Source organism: Sus scrofa, chromosome 15 (genome assembly GCF_054392235.1).
Source record: "Sus scrofa isolate SSC_HxYL_T2T_F1_AM1 chromosome 15, Sscrofa_HxYL_maternal_Yorkshire_Landrace_v2.0, whole genome shotgun sequence".
NCBI classification, from domain to species: Eukaryota; Metazoa; Chordata; class Mammalia; order Artiodactyla; family Suidae; genus Sus; species Sus scrofa.
The window spans coordinates 110,598,837-110,611,247 of NC_139397.1; the positions used below are offsets into that span (position 1 = coordinate 110,598,837).

The window sequence follows — 12,411 nt, forward strand, 5'->3', positions numbered from 1 at the left end:
GCAAGAGGCTTTTTTGTTAAAATGACTTACTCTCCACTGCCCTCAACTTTCCATTTTGTTTTGTGTGACAGCAGATTTTAAATCAACCATTGTACTAGGCCCTAGAATTCCGTTACATCTGGGTTCAAAAAACACTATTTTTTTCTATGGTTTTCTGAATTAATCTTATTTCTTGGTTGTCATATCTCATAACTCACAACCTTCTATATATTGAACTTGGGGCTTTCTCTTCTTTTTCACCAAAAAGCTACATAGAGCTACATATAAGAAAGCCAGAATTTTCCTTTTTCTCCTTTAATTTTCACTGCAATATGTATTCACATACTTTGTTGATTTTTTTTAAATCCAGAGCCAAATAACATAGGGTGTGTGTGTGTGTGTGTGTGTGTATGTGAAATAAATAAGTAAAATGGGAAGATTTATCTAAACTTGAATAATTTCATCATCTCCATCCCACTTTGCAGAGATAATTGATGTTAACCATTAGGCCTATGTTCTTCCAAACAACTCCCTAAGTATATACAAATATTTACATTGTGCATGTTAGGGAGGAATATGTTGCTGTTGATCTAGCAAAAATAAAATCATTCTATACATACTATTTTGCAGCTTGCTTTTTCCCTGTTTAACCATGTACCAGTTCTCATATTGCTACTGTTCACATTCCTTTGTAATATATTGTATTCCTGAACCATAATTTGTATAGTTAACTTATTCCTTCATTCACCAAAGTAATATTTATTGATCATCAAAATGAGGAAAATATGTACTAGTTGCTATAGAAAGTACAATGTTGTAAAAGACATAGTTTTTGCCCTCTGGATACTTACTGTAATCTAGAAAAAGAAATAAGACAGGGACACATGACTACTATATTAAGTAGTACAGAATACATTAACTGAGATTTTAGGATTTTAGTATCTCTGTAGGTAAGAAGAAAGTGAATTAATTTTTGGTGGGCTCATCAGGAAGTTTCTTTTTTTTTTTTTTTCTTAGGAGATTTGGGATTAAATTGGGTCTAGAAAGATTGGTTGCATTTTCAACTGATGCAAAGAAGAAGAAAAAGTACCTTTAGCCAACTCTCTGAGGACATGTTTAAAGGCGGGCCATAACCCAAATGCATTGATATAAAACACATTGATTTTAGAGATATGAAAAAGTGAGGAGAAATGTACCAATTAAATCCAGAAAATATAGTATTTGGTCAATGTTACAGGAATGGCATATTTCCAGAAGGTAGAATGGATTAAAAAAAAAAAAAACCTAGAAAAGTGTGTAGAAGCCAGATCAAGTAGAGTCTTGAATGCCAGGGGACATTTGAAATCTGCCTATTTTGACACTTGCATAGAATTTTCTTCCAGATCTTTCTTTTCTTCGTATCACAAGAAGAAAATTAGAGTTTAGGAAGGCAATCTAGTCTTGAAGCATAAAGTCTATATTCTGGAGTCATTCAAATGAAATCTTTAAAGCCACTGGTCCATTTTGGCAGGCTTTCCCATTACAGACTATTTTTTTCCATAAAGAGATAAACATTTCACATTAGTTTACTCACAGGCCTAGCACTGTCTGTCAGTGGTGAACAAGACAGTCTCACCCTCATGTGCTCATTGCCTAGTTACTAGAATTTCCAGTGCCTTCTCCCCACTTCCCAGACATCATCAGTGTCAAATTTTGCTGGCCTATCAACCATCAAAAATATTTCTACCTCAACATCACATTCTGCTGTCTTGGCATTGTTTCTCATTTGTGGTTCTGATTTCCTGTTTGCCTTGCTGAACTCTGATTTCTTGAAATCGCTGCACCCTTTCTTAACACCTAGGTGGTTTTTTTCCCTACTGGTCATTACTTAAAGCAGAGCTATTTACAAGTGAACTTTTATTTTTTATGGCATTTCCATAATTCTTTCATAAAAGAAAATTACATTGGCTTTTGGATTGCCTTGATATTGATGAGGACAACTATAATGAAGATGATGATGAAACATAGGTGGACTTAAAAATATGCCAAATATATCTTCCAGAAAATGCTATTAACTATAAACACAGATGGAAAAAACCCTCTATTTGGATTTTAGAATTAGGCATGAAGCTCAGTGTACACATTTAGGAATTTTTCATTTTCTTGATGAATGGACCCCATTACTATTACAAAATATTTCATCTCTGATAACACACCTTTGTGTAGTCCTCTCTCACACTATATTGGAATTGGTCAGTGTGGCTAATAAAATATGGTAACAGTGAAGTTACTTTACTCCTGAAATTATATGATAAAAGACTGTGACTTCTGTTGCAGGGCTTGTCTCTCTTTTTCTTTCTTGGATCGCTTCCTCTGGGGGGAGTCAGGTCATAGGCAGCCCTCTGGAGACCCAAGTGGCAAGGAGCTGAAGCCTCCCGCCATCCATTAGGTAAGTGGGCCTGGATGCAGATCCTCCAGACCCAGCCAAGCCTGTGACTAGACTGTGAGAGACCCTGAACAGGAACCCCCAGCTGAGCCCCACCCCACCCCCCAAATCTTCATGCACACAAACTATGAGACAGTAAATGTTTTAAACTGCTGAGTTTGAGGTAATTTGTTATACAGCAATGGCTAACTTATACATCCTCTAGCTTTCTTTGGATTAATATTTTCATGGTGCTTTGAAGATTTCAAGCCACCCCAATTTTCGTGATTGGCTAGAAGGATTCACAAGACTCAAGGGAAGCTTATATCCCCAGCTATATTTTATTATGTCAGAAGATACAGAGTAAAGCAGCAGGAAGGAAGTTTTCATTGGGTAGAATCCAGAAAGGTGCAGTTCAGGCTTCAGAGTCTTTCATCAGAGGCCACATAGGATGTGCTTTCTCTCTAGCAGAGCACTGTGGGAACATGTGAAACGTCTCTACCCAATGAGTCCTCTTAGAGTCTTAGGGTCCAAGGCTTTTTTGGTGTGCTGGTCACATAAGCATATTTTGCTATGCAACCAGCGATGGCAACTGAATCTCAGGACCCCAACAATGAAACCAGGTGCACCTCATCCATCTTAATATTTGTGCAAAGCCACCTGACAATGTGACACCGCACAGCCCATTGCTCCAGGTGTCCATGACAAAATCGTCAATCCCTGACGTCTAGGGGACATATTCCATGGTGGCTGGCCAAGCGTCATCCATGGTCCCGGGTTCTCTTGGAGACATGCAAGGAAAAAGCAACCAGACCTGCTCTGTTAATTCTTTCCTTACACAAGGTGGCCAACAGTTAGCATCAAATATGAAGCTGAACAAGACTTCAGAAAATTCCAGTCTGCAGACTCCAGCTTAGGTCCCACACACTGTGAAGCAGCAACCAGCATTCCTTACTGTGTTCTGTCAGAATTCCTGACTTAGAGAAATGATAAAAAGAATAAATGATTATTGTTTGAAGCCACCTTGGGGGTAATGTGTTATACAATAATAGGTTAATAATATAGGATAATATTTTCTTGCTTCTTTACAAGTCCAGCAATCTTTTAATAGCTGAATTTTATTTTGGGGGGCACTCAATTTTGCTGTATTTCATTAAATAGTGTTAGATTTTGTTCATTGTTACCTAAATCATAGGAATCTGTAGGCTCCTTTTAAGGATTGCTTTTAAATTTGCTAGGGTGAGTCCAGAGCAGCCTTTAGCTTGGGGTTAATTTGTCCCTACTTCCAAGCTGACTATATCAAGGAATGACAAACTTGTTTGGTGAGGGGACACATAATATATACTGTAGGCTTTGCTTGCCATACATAGTCTCTGTGGCATCTTTTTCTTCCTGTTGATATAATCCTTTAAAAATATGAAATCATTCTTAATTTGCAAGCTGTTCAAAAACAAATCTGTGGGCTAGACTTGGCTTGTGGGCTGTAGTTTGCCAACCCCTGCCCTATGTGATGTCTTTTACATGAAGAGGTCTTTCCACTCTGGCTGATAGAAACATGAACTATTTATTCCCAGCCCTGCATGAGTTCCAGAAACTTCATTCTCAGAGTTCTTTCCTCAGCCCTGGGTGGTTTCCTCTCATGCATACGTAGATTAGCATTCAAAGCCTGGAGAGATCTTTCTCCAATTTTCTCTAGGTGCAGTTCCCTCCTCTCTGGCGCTCTTCTACAAATCCTAGCCATCATGGCCTCTCTGAGTTCCAATCTTTCTATTTTTCACTTAGCTTGACTGCAGCTTCTGCGTGGTTCCTCCTTCCTGTTTTACAGGCTCCAGGAAATAAACTGGTTCAATCACAGGAGTCACCTTCTTTGTTCCCCTCCTCTCAGGGATTATAGTCCTGTGCTCCTTGTCTTTCAGTATTTTCAAGACCATTGTTTCCTATGTTTTGTTTTCTAGTTGTTTCAGGCAGGAAGTAAATCCAGTCTTGAAAAGAACATTTATTCTTGAATTAAGTTAGTATCAGTGGTCATGTTTTTATTTGCTTCCGTATACTTACTCCTATGTGTCAGTTTCTACTTATATTGAACATAAACTTCTAACAGAAACTATTTAGTTGTATTTAATGTCTTCATTGTTAAACTAGCACCTTGTCCTCACACAGGTGGATCATCATAAATGCCATTAATGAAAGTTGTACGTCAGTGACCTTAGACTTACATGGTTTCTAGGTGGGACAAGTCTTAAATGATCTAGCTGATCTTAGTCCATCTCTAACCCTTTAGAGAATTTTATTCTTTAACATTTTTAGTAGTAAACATGTACTTTTAAGGGACACTCTCTATGTTTTAAAATAGCTTGTTTCATTCTTGAACACCAAATAATTATTGTCAGAAAATGTACATTATAATGAGCTAAAATGTAATTCTTTATAATGTTGACTTTTTAGTTCTTAATAAATTTGTATTTAACTTAAATCCAGAGGATCTTTTCTTTTTTTTTTTTTCTTTCTTTCTTTTTTCTTTTTTTTTTTTTTAACCTTCCTTTTCTAGGACCACTTCTGTGGCATATGGAGGTTCCCAGGCTAGGGGTCTAATCAAAGCTGCAGCCACTGGCCTACGCCAGAGCCACAGCAATGTGGGATCTGAGCTGTGTCTGTGACCTACACCATAGCTCATGGCAATGCTGGATCCTTAACCCACTGAGCAAGAGCAGGGATCGAACCTGCAACCTCATGTTTCCTAGTCGGATTCGTTAACCACTGTGCCACAACAGGGACTCCCAGAGGATCTTTTCTTACTAACTCCTTCTAACTCTCATGGCACTTTACTGATTCAGTCTACAAATAGTTACCATGCTAGGCTCTGTGCTAGGCTTGGAGTTGCAAGGGTGAGAAAAATAAGGTCATGTCCAGGCCTCAGGCATAGCTCACTTGGGTGGGGGAATTAGAGAGCATTCAAAGGAATAAACACGCAAACATGAGTGAAGTTACAGTGTGATAAGTGCCAGGAAGAAGCATGATGTGATGATACTACATTGGGGAGGGTTTGACGTCATCAGGGAAGTTTGGGAGGACATTCTTGTGGACATGTGAGTTGAGATCTGAAAGCAAAGTCAGACAGAAGGGGTAAGAGTTTCCAGGAAGAAGGAACAGTCTGGATAAAGGCACTGGGGCAAAAAAGAGCAACTGGTGCTAAGTCTAAATATTGGACTCTCAGGGAGTTCCCATTGTGGTTCAGTGGTAATGAAACTGACTAGTATCCATGAGGTTGCGGGTTCGATCCTTGGCCTTTCTCAGTGGGTTAAAGATCCAGCATTGCTGTGAGCTGTGGTGTAGATCACAGATGTGGCTCAGATCTGAAGTTGCTGTGGCTGTGGTGTAAGACAGCAGCTGTGGCTCTGATTCGACCCCTAGTCTGGGAACCTATGCAGCAGGTGCGGCTCCCCCCCCCCGCAAAAAAAAAGACTAAATAAATAAATATAGGGAGTTCCTGTCATGGCACAGTGGTTAACGAATCCGACTAGGAACTATGAGGTTGCGGGTTCCATCCCTGGCCTTGCTCAGTGGGTTAAGGATCTGGCTTTGCCGTGAGCTGTGGTGTAGGTTGCAGATGTGGCTCAGATCCTGCGTTGCTGTGGCTGTGGTGTAGGCCGGCAGCTACAGCTCCGATTAGACCCCTAGCCTGGGAACCTCCATATGACAGGGGAGCAGCTCAAGAAAAGGCAAAAAGACAAATAAAATAAAATAAAATAAAATAAAATAAAAATAAGTAAATAAATATAGGACTTTCAGATAACCCTCTTAATTACTCTATCCACTCAATGACTATAACCAATCTCAGAACTATGACTATATTATGGAAAACAATTTTATGATATTTTGGGCATACCTGTAGACAGGCAAATTTTATTCTAATGCAAGGAAGTACTTTAGCCTGCCTTTTGGAATGTCCTTGTCCCCATACCTCCTCAGCTTTATGGGGTCTGAAGGTTATACATTTTAGGGAGCCCTCTTTAAGAAAAAAGTACAAATGATGGATACAAAGTTAAGTACAGGGCTTGGAAGAGGCCTTTGCAGGTGAGAGGCCTTCATGCTGAGGTTTCATTAGTTTCAAGGTAAATAAATTTATCTTCTGCCTTGAGGTATTTAGATAAAAGGTTCATGACAATTTATTGGTAATGTTATCATGGGAGTGCAGATGTGTAGAATCTGGACTTGATAGACCACAGTGTTTCCTCCAGATCCAAAGATTTTGTGTTTACTTGGCTTAAATTTGAGAATTAAATAGGTCAAAGTTTGATTCTTTGTAATCTTCACCCCAAACTGGTTTATAGACTGAATTGTCTGATAGCCAAACAATGGTGTGGTATTTGGGACTGAGTGGGTGGACAGAGGTTTGGGTGTGTGTCTTTCAGGTTCTCAAATGAATCTGAAAGTTAAATGGATAACTTCAACCCCTAGACAATTGTTTCATCCTAGCACTCAAATCTCAAACCACAGACTCTGAGCTAAGAAGTCTTCTGAGGGAGTTCCTATCGTGGCACAGTAGTTAACGAATCTGACTAGGAACCATGAGGTTGCGGGTTCGATCCCTGGCCTTGTTCAGTGGGTTAAGGATCCGGTGTTGCCGTGAGCTGTGGTGTAGGTTGCAGACGCAGCTCGGATCCCGCGTTGCTGTGGCTCTGGCATAGGCTGGCAGCTGCAGCTCTGATTCGACCCCTAGCCTGGGAACCTCCATATGCCATGGGAGCGGCTCAAGAAATGGCAAAAAAAAAAAAAAAAAGAAGTCTTCCGAATCAAAGCTTGTGTTTTATTCTTTGGGTTTGCTAAACAATGTGAGCACCTAGAGGACAGGTCAGGGATGGCCAGGAGATAACACCTTCATCCTCCACCCCCACTATTTATCTCCACACAACTCTCCTGGTCAGAGGCCACTTGAGGAAAGGAGATGGGTGTTTTAATGCATATCCACCATCCCTGCTGCATACGCTGCCCAAATCATTGTCAGAAAAGGAGAACACATTACAGGCTCCACCCCCCCACCCCCAAAAGAACAAAAACAAAAACCCTCAGAGTCAGTTATGCTCTGAATCATTTTTATAAAACAGGAATAACACTAACGACAACAAAATAATAACAGCAGCACTGTGATTGAGCCCTTCTGCATTCCCAGGGTAGCTGTCTGGGCAGATGATAAAGGTCTTAGCAAACTTTAATTAGAGCTCAAAGGTAGGTGAGTAATGTGACTAAAGTTCCTGCCACTCTGGTCACCAGAGAAGTAAAATCAAGTGAGGTTAAGCGGTCAACTTCCAGACACCCGGTCATGCTCATCTGCAATTGCTTTTCCAGTCTATCAGGTTTTTTGGAACCTGACTTGTTAGCAGCTCTGCCAGGCCCCGTGCCCTTGCTTGAAGGTGCTGGGCTTTGGAGCTAACCTGTTAATAATGCCAGCTCGTTGCCCCAGGACCCGGGCACACCAAGTCTTGACCTTTTTTTTTTGTTTGTTTGTTTTTGATGTCTACAAGGGGCATCTCTGAGGCCAGAAATAACAGTCCTGGAGCAGCCAAGTAGTTTCTGTTGGAGCACCGGCCAGGCATGATGTGCATATGAGGACAGTGCTTTTCAATAGGCGATAAATGAATGCAAACGACTCCAAGGTGGTTTAACTTTTTCGAAGTTAACATTTAGGAACAGTTTAAAAGCTTTTTTTTTTTTTTTTTTTTTTTGTCTTTTTAGGGCTACACCCACAGCATATGGAAGTTCCCAGGCTAGGGTGTTGAATTGGAGCTGCAGCTGCCAGCCTACACCACAGCCACAGCAACGTAGGATCCAAGCCATGTCTGTGACCTACACCTCAGCTCATGGCAACTCATGGCAACTCGGGATCCTTAAGCGAGGCCAGAGATCATACCCATGTCCTCATGGATGCTAGTCGGTTTCATTAACCACTGAGCCACAATGGAACTCCTAAAAGTGTATTTTTGCTATCTGTGTAGTTTTAGAAACCACCACCACTTTTAAGAAGGCAGGAAAATGTTAAGGCTAGTAAGGAAATAAAAAAAAAGTCCCTTTGAAGATGGGTGAAGACTTGAACTTCCCTGTCCTATGTCTCCCCCATCCATCCAGACTTCTGGGGTGTCATTGTTTTATGCCTTGAGACAACAGAACCATTCCATTTCAGGCAGGAGTTCAGGGATCAGTGGTGGGTAAGTGGGTTTGCTCACCCTGGATTCAATTTTGGCTGATTAGAAATTTCCCAAACATCCATAGTTTCCGTTAATATTGTTCATCATACACACACTGATACATATCTGCTTCAAATCTATGTAATTTTTTTTCAGCAACAATTGAGAGAAAGAAGATCAACATTAGGCAATGAGTGATTGCCTTTTATTTATTCTAAAACAATACTTTTCAAACTTCAAAGGCTTTCACTAGGTCAGGCACCCTGAGGCTTGGAGAACCAGCCCCTGTCCACCCAGGCTTCATAATTTCAAAAACCATGATTCTATTCTACCTCAGTCCCCTTTTCCTGGTCCCATCTGTTCTCATTTCTAAGTCCCTTCTTTTCCTTTAAATTTTCATTGTTTTTCTCCAAGCTTTTTCTCTTCCTTTGATGTCTATTTTAAATTGAAATCAGAATTTCACACACTCATCCATCTTTCACTGTGGTTTTCATTGGACCAAAAGGTAATGATTTACTTTTATGCTTTAAAAATTTTTTTTTTGTGTGTATAAAATTTCCTAGCTTATGGGGGGTTTTTTGTTTGTTTTTTTGGTTTTTATTTTATTTATTTATTTACTTGTTTATTTTTTGGTCTCAGTAGCTAATTGGACTAATATATTTGTTTAGAAAGAGTTGGCATTGACTCCTGATGATTTTCTTAGAGTTTAACTTATAGCTCAGAATTTATCTTCATGTAGATGAGACATTTTCTGCCTTAAATTCTGCATTATTCTTGCATACACAGATGCTCGTTTCTCTTTCTGCTTTCAGTGTTATCTTTTCCTTACCCCTACATGGAAAATCAATGTTAGCAATAATTTGCCAATAGCTTAAATAAAAGAGTTGTGCTGAGACACAGGTGTGGTGAGGGGAGATGTTGGGATAGCTCTTAGTATTCTCTACTCCAGATATAACATCTGGACACTACACCACAGGGGAGGAAGCTACTTGGTTAGTGTCTTGGTTTGCTACAGTTGCTGAACAAAATACCACCAACTGAGTGGCTTAACCAACAGAAATGTATTTTCCAACAATTCTGGAGGCTTGCAGTCCAAGATCAAGGTCAGCAGGGTTGGTTTCTTAAGAGGCCTCGTTCCTTAGCTTGTAGATGACCCTTCTCTCCCTGTGTCTTCACATGGTCTCTTCTCTATAAATGTCTGTGTCCTAATCTCTTTTTATAATGACACCAATTAGGGTCCATTCTAATGGCTCATTTTAATTTAATTACCTCTTTAGAGACCCTATCTCCAAATATAATCACATTCTGAGGTACTGGGGATTAAGATTTCAGTATATAAATTTGGAGGGGAATGCAATTCAGCCTGTAATAGGATATTAACAATTCTTCACACAGATCCCGTATGTGCAGCAACCACAAAGAGTTCCAAAACACAGCCCCCAAACCTTAATGTCTGTGCAAAAGTGGGATTATGGAGCCACGTTAGGTTCAGATGTCACAGGCCTCTCTCTCATTTTATAGATTCTTCATAACAAAGGTAAACAAATTGCTTATCTGATTCCCCATACTGCTTCAGCTCAGTATGTAGAGTAACCACCAGCCAGAAAAACACTACACTGTGAGGAGCAGAGATGCCACCCGCAGCAGGAAGTGACTTTAGCACTGAGAGGGCAGCAGAAGAACCTTAAAAGGGCAAAACTGTTGACACCTGCTGTGTAGCATGATGAGAGCAGGTAGTAACAATACTCTTGAATTGTCAGGAGTAGGTGATGTCACTATGGTAGAAGTCTGTGAAAATCTTCCCATAAATAGAATGAAAATTTTTTGGGCATTTGAAGGAGATAAACTTCGGTTATTAGAGTAATTCACCTATGCAATATTAAAATTTCCTAGTTCTATTGGATAAATACTTCTTTCTATAGATGATAAAGTCCTGCTTGGAATTCATGATGGTTTTGCTGCAATCCTGAATGCAAGCATGTCAAAAAATGCTCCCAGGTCAAGGCTTTCCTGTTGAGACGGTCCTTAGTTTTAGGCTACACCACCCAGTGAGGCTTAACAAACAGTCACTGATATTAGCTAACAGTTTTCAAAGATGTTTATCAGACAACTTTTAATTTAAGCTCTACCCCCTGTAGTGTGCAGTGAATTAATATTCTAATAACTTCTATAATGCTTTTATGAACACTGCAATTATATGGCATTATATTTTGTATTTTACATGTTTAATGGAAACATTTAAAATATACTACTATTTTTATAACCTTGTTTTGGCATTTCTTCGTGTTTTAGTACACCAGGAGCCTCAAAAAACTGAGAGCAACTCATGCATTTCTCGGTTCTGAGAGCCCTGCACTGGAATGTGCTGTGTGCTCAGCCTCACCCTCCTCCAGTTTGCAGTTCATGCTTCTTTCTGATCACCTTCTGTCTCCTATCATAGTTATTTATAAAGCTGCTTTATCTGTCTTATAAGATGTGAGCTTAATTCCCAATGGCCATATCCCTCTCACTCCGTGGTAAAGTACTTAGCCTTTGTTTTCTACTTGGTAACATTTGAGTCTTTTGTTGTGTTTGTTGTAGATGCCTTCCAAGGCAGCACTGATGCCCTTTCCTCTGCTCAAAAGAAGATCACCCAGAATCCTTTGCTAGAGAGTTAGTACAGCTCCCTGCAGTGGTGTGCTAGTGAATATTTAACAACAGGTTCTGGATAAGTGGTGAGAGGGAAGGCTCAATTCCTAGTGTTTGCTGATTCTAGACCTCTCTGAATGTGGAGTTGGGAAATGCACAAAATTGCCTCTTGCTGGCTAAGCAGACCTCAGAAATTTCTAGCACATTCCTGGCTTATACCTCAGTGACAGTGAGAAATGCTATTCTGTAAGGAATGGAGAGACCCCTTGAATCCCTTCTCTACCAGCACAAGGCAAGCCTGTAGTACATATTCATGATGTTGTTTCACTTTACACGTTTGCCTCCTCTCACCCCCAACCAGCTGCGAAAGATCTTGACAAACGCTGAAATATCTCTAAGGTCACGGTCAGTGAGTAATAAAATGGGTCTACTTGGAAGTTTCGTAAGGGTCACTAATAAAGAGGCAGTTCAAAACTCTCAGAATCAGTAATGTGTACATACAGGCTAAATCTGGGGTTATTGTCATTAACCTTCCAATTTTTTTTTTCAAGTATTTGATCAACTTCCTACCCCTTTGCACACATACATGCTCAGTTCTTTTTTTTTTTTTTAATTTTTAATTTTTTTTTCCTTTTTAAGGTCAGCATATGGAAGTTCTCAGGCTAAGGGTTGAATTGAGCTGTAGCTGCTGGCCTGCGCCATGGCCACAGCAATGCAAGATCCAAGTCTTATCTTCGAACTACACTCCAGCTTGCAGCAGTGCCAGATCCTTAACCCTCTGAGTGAGGCCAGAGATCAAACCCACATCCTCATGGATCCTGGTTGAGTTCGTTACCACTGAGTCACAACAGGAACTCCCATGCTCATTTCTTAAACACATACTAAGGTGTCTGTGACTCAGCAATTTTTATCAATAAGAGGCAATGATACCACCCTTTACCTATTCTACCTCCTCTCCCCCACTTCCATACACCAGAGTGAACAGACTCCAAACTTCTTTAATCAGGGATTTTGGCTTACTTGTCTATCTCCCAATATAATGTTTGGTTCTCAACAGATAGTCCAAAAATATTTAAGCTAAATTAACTCTCATTTTATGTAGTTTATGAGAAATACCTTTTTTCTCTGCCCTACAGGGGAAATGCTCATAAATGTTCATTAATTTTTGCATGAACAAGCTGAGATCAGTTTGAATCTTTTTTATTTATTTTTTATTGT

General features: G+C 39.9%; 1 long non-coding RNA gene across 8 annotated transcripts in view; it reads right to left on the minus strand.

Annotated features, from left to right (window-relative positions):
- The window catches only part of LOC100516649 (uncharacterized), a 147,676-nt gene that overhangs the window by 77,545 nt on the left and 57,720 nt on the right, over positions 1-12,411 (minus strand). For 2 of the 8 annotated variants that reach the window (XR_014829417.1, XR_014829415.1), the window contains one exon: positions 2,706-3,360. The exons of 3 other annotated variants lie outside the window; for them this stretch is intronic. This is a non-coding gene — a long non-coding RNA (uncharacterized LOC100516649). Of the gene's footprint in view, positions 1-2,705; positions 3,361-12,411 lie in introns of those variants that run through there. 3 more of the 8 variants (XR_014829418.1, XR_014829419.1, XR_014829412.1) reach the window with 3 other exon arrangements.